This window comes from Arachis ipaensis, chromosome B08 (genome assembly GCF_000816755.2).
Source record: "Arachis ipaensis cultivar K30076 chromosome B08, Araip1.1, whole genome shotgun sequence".
Lineage (NCBI taxonomy): Eukaryota > Viridiplantae > Streptophyta > Magnoliopsida > Fabales > Fabaceae > Arachis > Arachis ipaensis.
This window is the reverse complement of record NC_029792.2, coordinates 59,533,965-59,545,835: the sequence shown is the minus strand read 5'-3', so window position 1 is coordinate 59,545,835 and position 11,871 is coordinate 59,533,965.

The window sequence follows — 11,871 nt, the reverse complement described above, 5'->3', positions numbered from 1 at the left end:
CCTCTTCAGAGGAAGAATACTCATCAAAGCTCATGAATGGCAAAAGTAAATTCAATGGAATCTCTATGGTCTCAGTGTGAGCCTCAGATTCCTATGGTTCCTCATTAGGGAACTCCATGGAGGTCAGTGGGCATCCATTGAGGTCTTCCTCAGTGGAAATCACTGCCTCTTCCTGCTCTCCATGTTCGGCCATGTGAGATGTGGTTATGGCCTTGCACTCTCTTTTTGGATTTTCTTCTGTATTGCTTGGGAGAGTACTAGGAGGGAGTTCAGTAATTTTCTTACTCAGCTGACCCAATTGTGCCTCCAAATTTCTAATGGAGGACCTTGTTTCCGTCATGAAACTTTGAGTGGTTTTGATTAGATCAGAGACAATGGTTGCTAAGTCAGAGTGGCTCTGCTTAGAATTCTCTGTTTGTTGCTGAGAAGATGATGGAAAAGGCTTGCTATTGCTAAACCTGTTTCTTCCACCATTGTTGTTGTTGAAACTTTGTTGAGGTCTCTGTTGATCCTTCCATGAGAGATTTGGATGATTTCTCCATGAAGGATTATAGGTGTTTCCATAGGGTTCTCCCATGTAATTCAGCTCTTCCATTGCTGGGTTCTCAGGATCATAAGCTTCTTCTTCAGAGGAAGCTTCCTTAGTACTGCCTGTTGCTACTTGCATTCCAGACAGACTCTGAGAAATCATATTGACTTGCTGAGTCAATATTTTATTCTGAGCTAAGATGGCATTCAGAGTATCAATCTCAAGAACTCCTTTCTTCTGAGTTATCCCATTATTCACAGGATTCCTTCAGAGGTGTACATGAAATTGGTTATTTGCAACCATTTCAATGAGTTCCTGAGCTTCTGCAGGCGTCTTCTTCAGATGAAGAGATCCTCCAGCAGAGCTATCCAATGACATCTTGGATAGTTCAGACAGACCATCATAGAAGATTCCTATGATGCTCCATTCTGAAAGCATGTTAGAAGGGCACCTTCTGATCAATTGCTTGTATCTTTCCCAAGCTTCATAGAGGGATTCTCCTTCCTTCTGTCTGAAGGTTTGGACTTCCACTCTAAGCTTGCTCAATTTTTGAGGTGGAAAGAACTTTGCCAAGAAGGCATTGACTAGCTTTTCCCAAGAGTTCAGGCTTTCTTTAGGTTGTGAATCCAACCATGTCCTAGCTCTGTCTCTTACAGCAAAAGGAAAAAGCATAAGTATGTAGACTTCAGGGTCAACCCCATTGGTCTTAACAGTGTTACAGATTTGCAAGAACTCAGCTAAGAACTGATGAGGATCTTCCAATGGAAGTCCATGAAACTTGTAATTCTGTTGCATTAGAGAAACTAATTGAGGCTTAAGCTCAAAGTTGTTTGCTCCAATGGCAGGGATAGAGATGCTTCTCCCGTAGAAATCAAGAGTAGGTGCAGTAAAGTCACCAAGCACCTTCCTTGTATTGTTGGCATTGTTGTTGTTTTCGGCTGCCATGGTTTCTTCTTCTTTGAAGAGTTCTGTTAGGCCTTCTAAAGAGAATTGTTCTTTAGCTTCTCTTAGCTATCTCTTCAAGGTCCTTTCAGGTTCAGGATCAGCTTGAACAAGTATGCCTTTATCTTTGTTCCTGCTCATATGAAAGAGAAAAGAACAAGAAAGTATGGAATCCTCTATGTCACAGTATAGAGATTCCTTGAGGTGTCAGAGGAAAAAAAGAATAGAAGGAAGAGGTAGATAGAAGAGAATTCGAACATATAAAGAAGGAGGGAGTTCGAATTGCACCTTGAGGAAGAGTGTTAGTCCTTTAAATAGAAGGATGTGAGAAGAGGGGAAGAATTTTCGAAAATAAAGTGAAAGATTTTGAAATAATTAAAAGAAATTTGAAAATTTGATTGAGATTTTCGAAAACTAAGATTAGGAAAGAAATAAAGTGATTTTTGAAAAATATTTTGAAATTAGAAATTAAAAAGATATGATTGAAAATTAATTTTGAAAAACATGTGATTGAAAAGATATGACTGAAAATCAATTTAGAAAAAGAAAGTTTTTTAAAATTAAAGTTGATTACTTGACAACAAGAAATTAAAAGATATGATTCTAAAATTTAAAGTTTGATCCTTTCTTAATAGGCAAGTAACAACTTAAAAATTTTGAAGTAAATCTTTAATTATAGCAAGGATTTTTGAAAATAGTAAAAATTAAATATAAAATGGAAAGAAATTGATTTTGAAAGAGATATGATTGAAAAGATATGATTTGAAAAAGGTTTGATTTTGAAAAATTATGAAAACTTGAAAAAAATGTGAATTAAAAACAAAATCTTTCCTCTAGTGTCATCCTGGCGTTAAACGCCCAGAATGGTGCCCATTCTGGCGTTTAACGCCCAAATTTCTACCTTTCTGGGCGTTAAACGCCCAGCCAGGTACCCTGGCTGGCGTTTAAACGCCAGTTTTCCTTCTTCACCGGGCGTTTTGAACGCCTAGCTTTTTCTGTTTGATTCCTTTGCTAAATATTCTAAATCTTCAATTCTCTGTATTATTGACTTGAAAAGACACAATTTTAAAAATATTTTTGGATTTTTAATGATGAGAAACAATAAAAATGCAACTATGATCAAATAAACAATGCATGCAGGACACCAAACTTAAAAATTTTCATATAGGAGACACTAATAAATTGAGAATGCATATGAGAAACAACAAAACACACAAAATAAGAGAATTTAAAGATTAGAGCACTGAAATCATCAAGAACAACTTGAAGATCAATGAAGAACATATTGCATGTATTCGAAAAATGCAAGAAGAATAAAAACATGCAATTGACACCAAACTTAAAAATTGATACTAGACTCAAACAAGAAACATAAAAATATTTTTGGTTTTATGATTTTAAAATTTTTTTGTATTTTTTTCGAAAATTATATAGAAAAGAAAATAAAGAGAATCAAAACTTTTAATAAGAATTCCAGGAATCATCCAATGTTAGTCTAAAGCTTCAGTCTAAAAAGGATTAGACATGTTTGGCCAAGCTTTAGCAGGACATTACATTCAATAGCTAAATTTATGAGAATCAATCAGCTTTTGTGATGGTGGGAAAATCACCTTGAAACTCTAGAATTCATTTTTAAAAATTTTTAAAAGTACCTAATCTAAGCAACAAGATGAACCGTCAGTTGTCCAAACTCGAACAATCCCCGGCAACGGCACCAAAAACTTGGTGCGCAAAATTGTGATCATCAACAATGGCGCCAAAGGACTTGGAGCTCTTAAACGTGAATCACACTTTGTCACAATTCCGCACAACTAATGAGTTTGAAGCTCGTCACAGTCATCCCTTCCCAGATCCTATTCAGAATACCACAGACAAGGTTTAGATGTTCCGAATCTCAGGAATGACCGCCAATAATACTAGCTTATACCACGAAGGTTCCAATCTTAGATTAGAAACCCAAGAGATACGCATTCAAGCCATTGCTAGTAGAACAAAGGTGGTTGTCAAGCACATGTTCATAGGTGAGAATGATGATGAGTGTCACGGATCATCACATTCATCAAGTTGAAGAATGAACGAATATCTTGGAGAAGAAATAAACTTGAGTTGAATAGAAAAACAATAGTACTTTGTATTAATTCATGAAGAACAGCAGAGCTCCACACCTTAATCTATGGTGTGTAGAAACTCCACCGTTGAAATTACATAAGAACAAATATTGTAAGCATGGCCGAATGGCCAGCCTCAAAGGTCTAAGGAATAAACTTCCCAAGATGAAAATACAATAGCAAAAGGTCCTATTTATAGAGAACTAGTAGCCTAGGGTATATAGAAATCAGTAATTAATGCAGAAATCTTCTTCTGGGCCCATTTGGTGTGTGCTTGGGCTGAGCATTGAAGCTTTCATGTGTAGAGACTTTTCTTGGAGTTAAACGCCAGCTTTTGTGCCAGTTTGGGCGTTTAACTCCAGCTTTTGTGCCAGTTTTGGAGTTAAACGCCAAAATTCTTGAGCTGTCTTGGAATGCCTGTTTAGGCCATCAAATCTCGGGCAAAGTATGGACTATTATATATTTCTGGAAAGCCCAGGATGTCTACTTTCCAACAAAATTGAGAGCGCGCCAATTTGGCTTCTGTAGCTCCAGAAAATCCACTTTGAGTGCAGGGAGGTCAGAATCCAACAGCATCTGGAGTCCTTTTTCAGCCTCTGAATCAGATTTTTGCTCAGGTCCCTCAATTTCAGCCAGAAAATACCTGAAATTACAGAAAAATATACAAACTCATAGTAAAGTCTAGAAGAGTGATTTTTATTTAAAAACTAATAAAAATATAATAAAAACTAATTAAAATATACTAAAAACATACTAAAAACAATGCCAAAAAGCGTATAAATTATCCGCTCATCAAGCCACCATAGCAAGGACCCCACCAAATGTCCAACTTAAGGACTTTAAATAAAAGTGTTAGGTGGGAGACACCTACCATGGTAATTTCTTTTCATTTTTTCCTTTTGTACATATTGGTAAAAGTTGCTTAATTTTCTGTTTCGATTAGTTTGTTGAGTTTATTTGGTAGTCTAGAACGTTAAATAAGGTTTTATGGTATTTTGGTAGCTGTTTGGAGGTTTGGAATGCTTGGATTGGTGCAAAAACATAAAAAATTGTTTGAAAAAAATAGGGCACCATCCACGCGTACGCGCACCTCATGCGTACGTGCACCTCACGCGTATGCGTGCATCAAGCATCTTTGCCCATCCACGCGTGGATACCAAATTTTCATTCCTCCATACATCACCCGAGAGTTATGCGAACACTGCACGCGCATTGTGCCTGAGGCACAAACGACCTCACGCATACGCGTACATGACGCGTATGCGTCACTCTAGAAAAAAAAAAGGTCATGGACGCGCGTGCACGCTGTGCACGTATGCACCCCTTCACAGATGCAGCACCATACTTCAGGCCCGAGAGTTACGCCAACTCTGGGCCAACATTAAGCTCCTGGCATGGCCAACAACCCACATGGATGCGCACCGTACGCGTCCGCGCCCATGCTTACAACCCCATCCATGCAGACGCGCAGGGTGCGCATACGCGCGGATGCTGTTCCTTCACTCCATCTCTTTTCTTCTCCTCTTTACATTTTTTTCCCTCTTCTTTCTTTTTCCCCTCTCCTACCCCTCATCCAACACTTCCAAACGCCATTGGTAACCATTTAATTTAGTTAGTCAATTAGTTAATTAGTCTCATTTTTATTTCATTTTCTATTTTTCGTAATGAGTGTTGGATTATTAGCCTTATTTACTATCTCTTGCTGCTGATAATTGATAGGATGTTAGTTTAACATCCATTTTTGTCGATTTCACTTGTTGGAGTCTATTGTTGAGGTTATATTTTGCTACTTGGGTTTAAGTTCTTCATGCTTACCATTTGAGAATGCCTAGTGATGAGAATTTTCTTCGAGCTTGTACATCCTTTTGAATTGCATGATTTGGTCACCAAGTAATTTCAATCCTTCTCCTCGATTAGGCGAGTTCTTGATGGATGTTGTGCATTTATCTTAATGCATTGTGCTTCTTGTTTATATGCATCCATATGTGTATGGCTTAAATGCTTTCATGTTTCTTTAATGCTTGTTTTACCTTACAAGTTTACTTAAAGCATCTCAAGCACATTAGAATGAGTGACGTGCATACTTCTTTTGTGACATCACTTTTCCTTCTAGTGTGTGTTCTAAACCGCATGCATCTTGGACTTTACACACCTACTCTCTTTAATGTCACTTTAATCCACTCACTCAATTCTAGTGATTACTACCTCATTCCAACAATTTATGCTTCCATGCTTTTGTCTCTTCTTATCTTATGGTGTTATTTTCTATTTTTCATGAACAATGCACCACAAGCAAAAACAAAAGTGGAAGAAAGAACACGCAGCAACCAGTTGACCTACCAGCTGAAGGTAGCAATCCGGAAAGTCGCCGTACCCCCTTGCTCATCTTTGAGTGCACTGAGGACGGTGCAAACTTTTAAGTGTGGGGAGGTTGTCTGACCAATCGGCAATTTTGAGTGACAAATTTCTAATCTCAACACTTTTTCATTTCATTTTAGGTTTTTAGGGATTTTAGTTACATTTTCTTAATTTTTCATATATATATATATATATACACAATAAGCTTAGTCAAAATAATGAGATTTTTCAAGAAATTTATCTATAGGGAACTTCAATTGATTTGAGTGAAAACTTTTCATTAAACTTGTGCTTGAATTATATATATATATATATAGTGGAACATGATTTTTGAGCTAAGAATACACAACCTAGTAAGAATTGAGCCTAATGGTGTGGTTACATCTTATAACCACTTATATTTTCTGCTTGTGTGCATTATTCTCTTTCTATGATTGTAATCTTTGATTTGTTTGATTCTTTATGACCATTATTTTGTGTAGACATGCATTTATATAATTGAGGCCATCATTTCAATTAAGCTCACTTACCCAAATAACCTTACCTTTCATCTTCCATTGTTAGCAACTTTGAGCCTACGCTTAACCCACTTGTTCATAATTTTAGCACATTACAAGCCTTAAAGTGAAAAATAATAAATGTCCTTATTTGGATCTTTTATTGGCTTAGGTTAGTGTGTGTGCATCATTCAAGTGTGGGAAAACCTTGGGACATTGGGGGAATAAAAGGGTAGTTTTATATTCTTGTTGTAAATATTGGGAATTGGGTACATGCTCATGTATTGATTAAATGTATAGATCTTATGCATTGATGTTCTTGTATATAGTTTGAAAGAAAAAAATAATATGGAAAAGAAAAAATATAAAAAAAGAAAGAAAAAGAAAAGAGAAAGCAATAAAAGCGGACAAAATGCCCTAAAGTAAAGCTCAATAAAGAATCAATGCATAAGTGTTGTGAAATGAAAAGGAAGTGCATGAATATGTGAAAAAGTGAAAAAATGGGTAGTTAGGTTGGTTTGGAATTGTGTAGGGTGTCATAGGTTAGGTGGGAAGTTTAAGCTTATCAAAGATTCAAATCTCAAGCCACTTAACCAAATATGCATCCTACCTTGACCCTAGCCCCATTACAACCGATGAATAAGACCTCATGATATTTGTATGCATGCATGAAATATTTGTTGATTGTTAGATGAAAAACAAATTTTGGAAAGCATGATTAGGGGAGAATTGAGTGAATCGACCCTAAACACTTGAGCGAATATAGTGCAAACACATCCGGTGAGGGTTCGATTACTCAATTACATGTTTTCACCTACAATCATCACTTTTCTTGCAAGTTTGTAAAATTATCTTATTAACTCAATTCAATTGTGGTTTGGCATGGTTGTTAATACCTGAGCCCTTGTGCATATATGCTTCTTGGGAATTGAATTATTTTGACCAAGCAATTACATTCATGTAGATAGTTGCATATAGGTAGGTTGCATTTAGTTAGATTTCGTTGAATAAATGTTGATACCCTTTGTTTCTCTCTTGGTTTAAGCATGAGGACATGCTTGGTTTAAGTGTGGGGAGGTTGATAAACCCCGTATTTAAGGTTTATCTTGTATTGATTTTAGAGGGGTTTTATGACCTTTTACCCATATTTATTCAATAAAATAGCATGGTTTCATGATTGTCTCCTAATTTGTGCTTAAGTGTAAAAACATACTTTCTAGGTCTTTAATTAGCTAAATTTAAATCACCTTTGATTCCACTAGATGCCTTGATGTGTGTGTTAGTGATTTCAGGTTGAAAAGGCTAAGAATAGGTCAAAGGAATGGAGAGAAAAGCATGCAAATTGGAGAAATCATGAAAATCCAAAGATTTGGAGAAAAGTCCATGGATGCGCGCGCGTACTATGCGCCTACACGCGGAATGCGGAATGCTCCAGAGACGCGTACGCGTACCGTGCGCGTACGCGCCGAAGGTCGCATGTGATTTTTTAATAGAAAATGTGCTCAGCGACTTTTGAGAAGCTGTGGGGCCCAATTGCAACCAACTTTGGCGCCAGAAATGCATAAAAGGACCAAGAATTGAAGGGAATCAAGACTTTTAAATTTTTAGCTCATTTTTACACATTAGGATTAGGATTAGTTAGTTTTAGAGAGAGAAACTCTCTCTTCTCTTTAGGATTAGGATTAGGTTTAGTTCTTAGATCTAGGTTTCAATTCATGCTTTCATCTCCTTTTACTTCTCAATTCTTTGTTGTTGCAATCATCATTCTTCCATTCTTTTGTTGTAATTTCCTTTATGTTGTTCCTATATTTTGTTGTAGATCTACTCTTGTTTCTTCTATTTTTTTTCAATTTAATATGAGATAATTCACAATAATTGTGTTTCCTTTGATTGTTGTTGTTGATTTCTTACATTCAATTGTTGTTAGATTTCATTCTAGTTATCAATTTACCATGCTTTTCTCTTTTGCCTTCTAAGTGTTTGATGAAATGCTTGGTTAGATTTTAGTATAGATTTTGTTCCTCTTGGCTTAGGTAGAGTAATTAGTGACACTTGAATTATCTAATTCCTTTTTTGATTGACAACTAGAAGTTGCTAATTAATTTGGATATCACTAAAGCTAGTCTTTCCCTTGGGAGTTGGCTAGGACTTGTAGAATCAAGTTGATTCATCCACTTGACTTTCCTCCATGGTTAGAGGTTAACTAAGTGGTAGCAATGGACAATTGTGGTCACAATTGAGGAGGATAATGAGGATAGGACTTTCAATTCTCATAACCTTCCCAAGAGCTTTCATAGTTGTTAGTTTATTTTCATTGCATTTTACATTTCTTGTCTCCTATCTCAAAAACCCCCCAAAGATAACTCATAACCAATAACAAGACACTTTATCGCAATTCCTAGGGAGAATGACCCGAGGTTTAAATACTTCGGTTTATAGATTTTAGGGGTTTGTACTTATGACAACCAAATTTTTGTATGAAAGGATTATTGTTGGTTTAGAAACTATACTTGCAACGAGAATTCATTTGTGAATTCTAAACCGTCAAAAATCCGTTCATCAAAACCTCTTGAACAAGAATGGTTCATCCCACAAGAATTTCTTGGCTTCATTACATAGCTTCTTCACTTGTTGCTTTGTAAACTCTTGAGGGATCTTCCTTCCCACCTTATAGTTTGCAATGTCTGCAAACCAGGGAGCTTGTTGGATTTGTAAAAGGTGTTCATCTGAAAAGCTTTAGTTCACTAAATGTGGAGCTTGGTTAGCTTCTTGTGATAGTCTTGACAAATGGTCTGCTACTTGGTTCTCATTCCCTTTCCTATCTCTTACTTCAATATCAAACTCTTGTAGCAGCAGCACCCACCTAATAAGCCTTGGCTTTGAATCCTGTTTAGACATGAGATACTTGAGAGCAGCATGATCAGTATATACTATAACCTTTGAACCAATCAAGTATTGTCTAAATTTATCAAATGCATATACAATTGCCAAGAGCTCTTTCTCAGTGTTGGTATAATTTTTCTGTGCCTCATTCAACACCTTACTAGCATAATATAACATGATGCAGCTTGTCTTTCTTTTGCCCCAATACAGCACCAATTGCAAAATCACTTGCATCACACATAAGTTCAAAAGGTAATTCCAAATCTGGGGGTGTGATGATTGGTGCTGTAGTGAGTTTTCTTTTTAAAGTTTCAAAGGCATGCTTGCAATTGTCATAAAAAATGAAAGGATTATCAATCACTAGCAGATTGCTTAGTGGTTTTGCTATTTTTGAAAAATCTTTGATGAATCTCTTGTAAAAACCAGCATGTCCAAGAAAACTTCTTACTACTTTCACATTAACAGGTATAGGAAGCTTTCAATGATTTCTATTTTTGCTTTGTCAACTTCTATACCTTTGCTTGAAACCTTATGCCCAAGAACTATCCCTTCAGGAAACATGAAATGGCATTTCTCCCAATTTAATACCAGATTAGTTTCTTGGCATCTTTTCAAAACAAGAGTTAAATGATGCAAGCAAGTGTTAAATGAATTGCCAAAGACAGAAAAATCATCCATTAAAACTTCTAGAAACTTCTCCACCATGTCAGAAAATATAGAAAGCATACACCTTTGAAAAGTTGCAGGGGCATTGCAAAGCCCAAAGGGCATTCTTCTGTAAGCAAGGACTCTAAATGGACAGGTGAAGGAAGTCTTTTCTTGATCCTTGGGATCCACCACTATTTGATTATACCCATAATAACCGTCCAGGAAGCAATAATATGCATGGCCAGCCAATCTTTCCAACATCTGGTCGATGAATAGGAGAGGAAAATGATCTTTCCTTGTAGCATCATTCAGTCTTCTATAATCTATGCACATCATCCACCCAATCACCGTCCTTGTGGGATTTGTTCATTCTTCTTGTTGAAGATGACAGTCATGCCACCTTTCTTTGGCACTACTTGTATTGGGCTCACCCAAGAGCTGTCAGAGATTGGGTATATGATTCGAGCAATCCATAACTTCATCACTTCTTTTTGAACCACCTCCTTCATGGTTGGGTTAAGCCTTCTTTGGGGTTGAACTACAGGCCTTGAATCTTCCTCCAATAGAATTTTGTGCATACAGATGGTAGGGCTTATGCCCTTGATATCATCAATCATCCAACCCAAGGCTGTGTTGTGAGCTTTCAACACCTCAATCAGCTTGGTTTCTTCTTCTATGTTCAAGGAGGAATTTATGATCACTGGCAAGGCCTTTGCTTCTCCAAGAAATACATACTTGAGATGAGGGGGGAGAGGCTTCAACTCTTATTTTAGCTTCTCCTCTGCCTTGCCTTCAGAGGAGATTTCTACTACCTCTTCTCTAAAATCTTGTTCCACTTCTGTTTCCACTTTTTGTTCCTCCTGGCTGTTGGCCTCAAGTAACCCCCTCTCTACTTCTTCCACTATTTTCACTCTCATGTGCTCTGCTTTCTCAGGGGATATTGCATTGTTTTAAAGACATTGATGATCATCTTTTCATCATGCACTCTGAGTGTCATCTCACCTTTCTCTACATCAATTATGGCCCTTGTTGTGGCTAGAAAGGGCCTCCCCAAGATGATTGAGTTGTGTCCTTCTTCCTCCATATCCAAGATGACAAAGTCAGCAGGGAAGATAAATCCTCCAATTTTCACCAATAAATTTTTTACAACTCAATTTGGTATCTTGAGTGATCTGTCAGCCATTTGAAGTGACATCCTGGTAGGCTTGACTTCCTCTATTGCAAGCTTCTTCATTAGTGAGAGGGGTATTAAATTGATGCTGGCTCCTAAATCACAGAGGGCATTGTCCAATGTTCTATCGCCTATAGTGCAAGATAGGATGAAGCTTCCTGGATCTTTGAGCTTTGGTGGAAGACCTCTTTGGATGACAGCACTGCATTCCTGTGTTAGGATCACTATCTCCTTCTCATTCCAGCTCCTTTTCTTGTTGATGAGCTCTTTGAGGAATTTTGCATATAGAGGCATTTGTTCTAGAGCTTCAGCAAGTGGAATGTTGATCTCCAACTTCTTAAACACTTCTAGGAACTTAGGGAACTGTTGGTCTTTGATCTCCTTCTGCAATCTTTGAGGGTATGGCAAAGGAGGGGTATAAGTCTTCACTAACTTTCTCTGTTCTTGTGATTGTTCCTCCATGATTTGCTTCCCCTTCTTTGAGGATTGTGGCTGTTCCTCTTTCTCCTTGAGCTTCTCTTGATCTTGCTTGCCTTTAAGTGTCATTTCTTCCTTGTTGCTGGCCTCATGATTCTTCACAGGCTTCTTGTTAATTTCTTTGTCATTTACCAAAGTTCTTCCACTCCTTAATTGGATGGCCTTGTATTCTTCCTTGGGGTTGGGAATGGTTTCACTTGGCAATGCATTGGGTGCTGTTTCAGCCACTGTTTACTTAGATAATTGGCCAATTTGCCT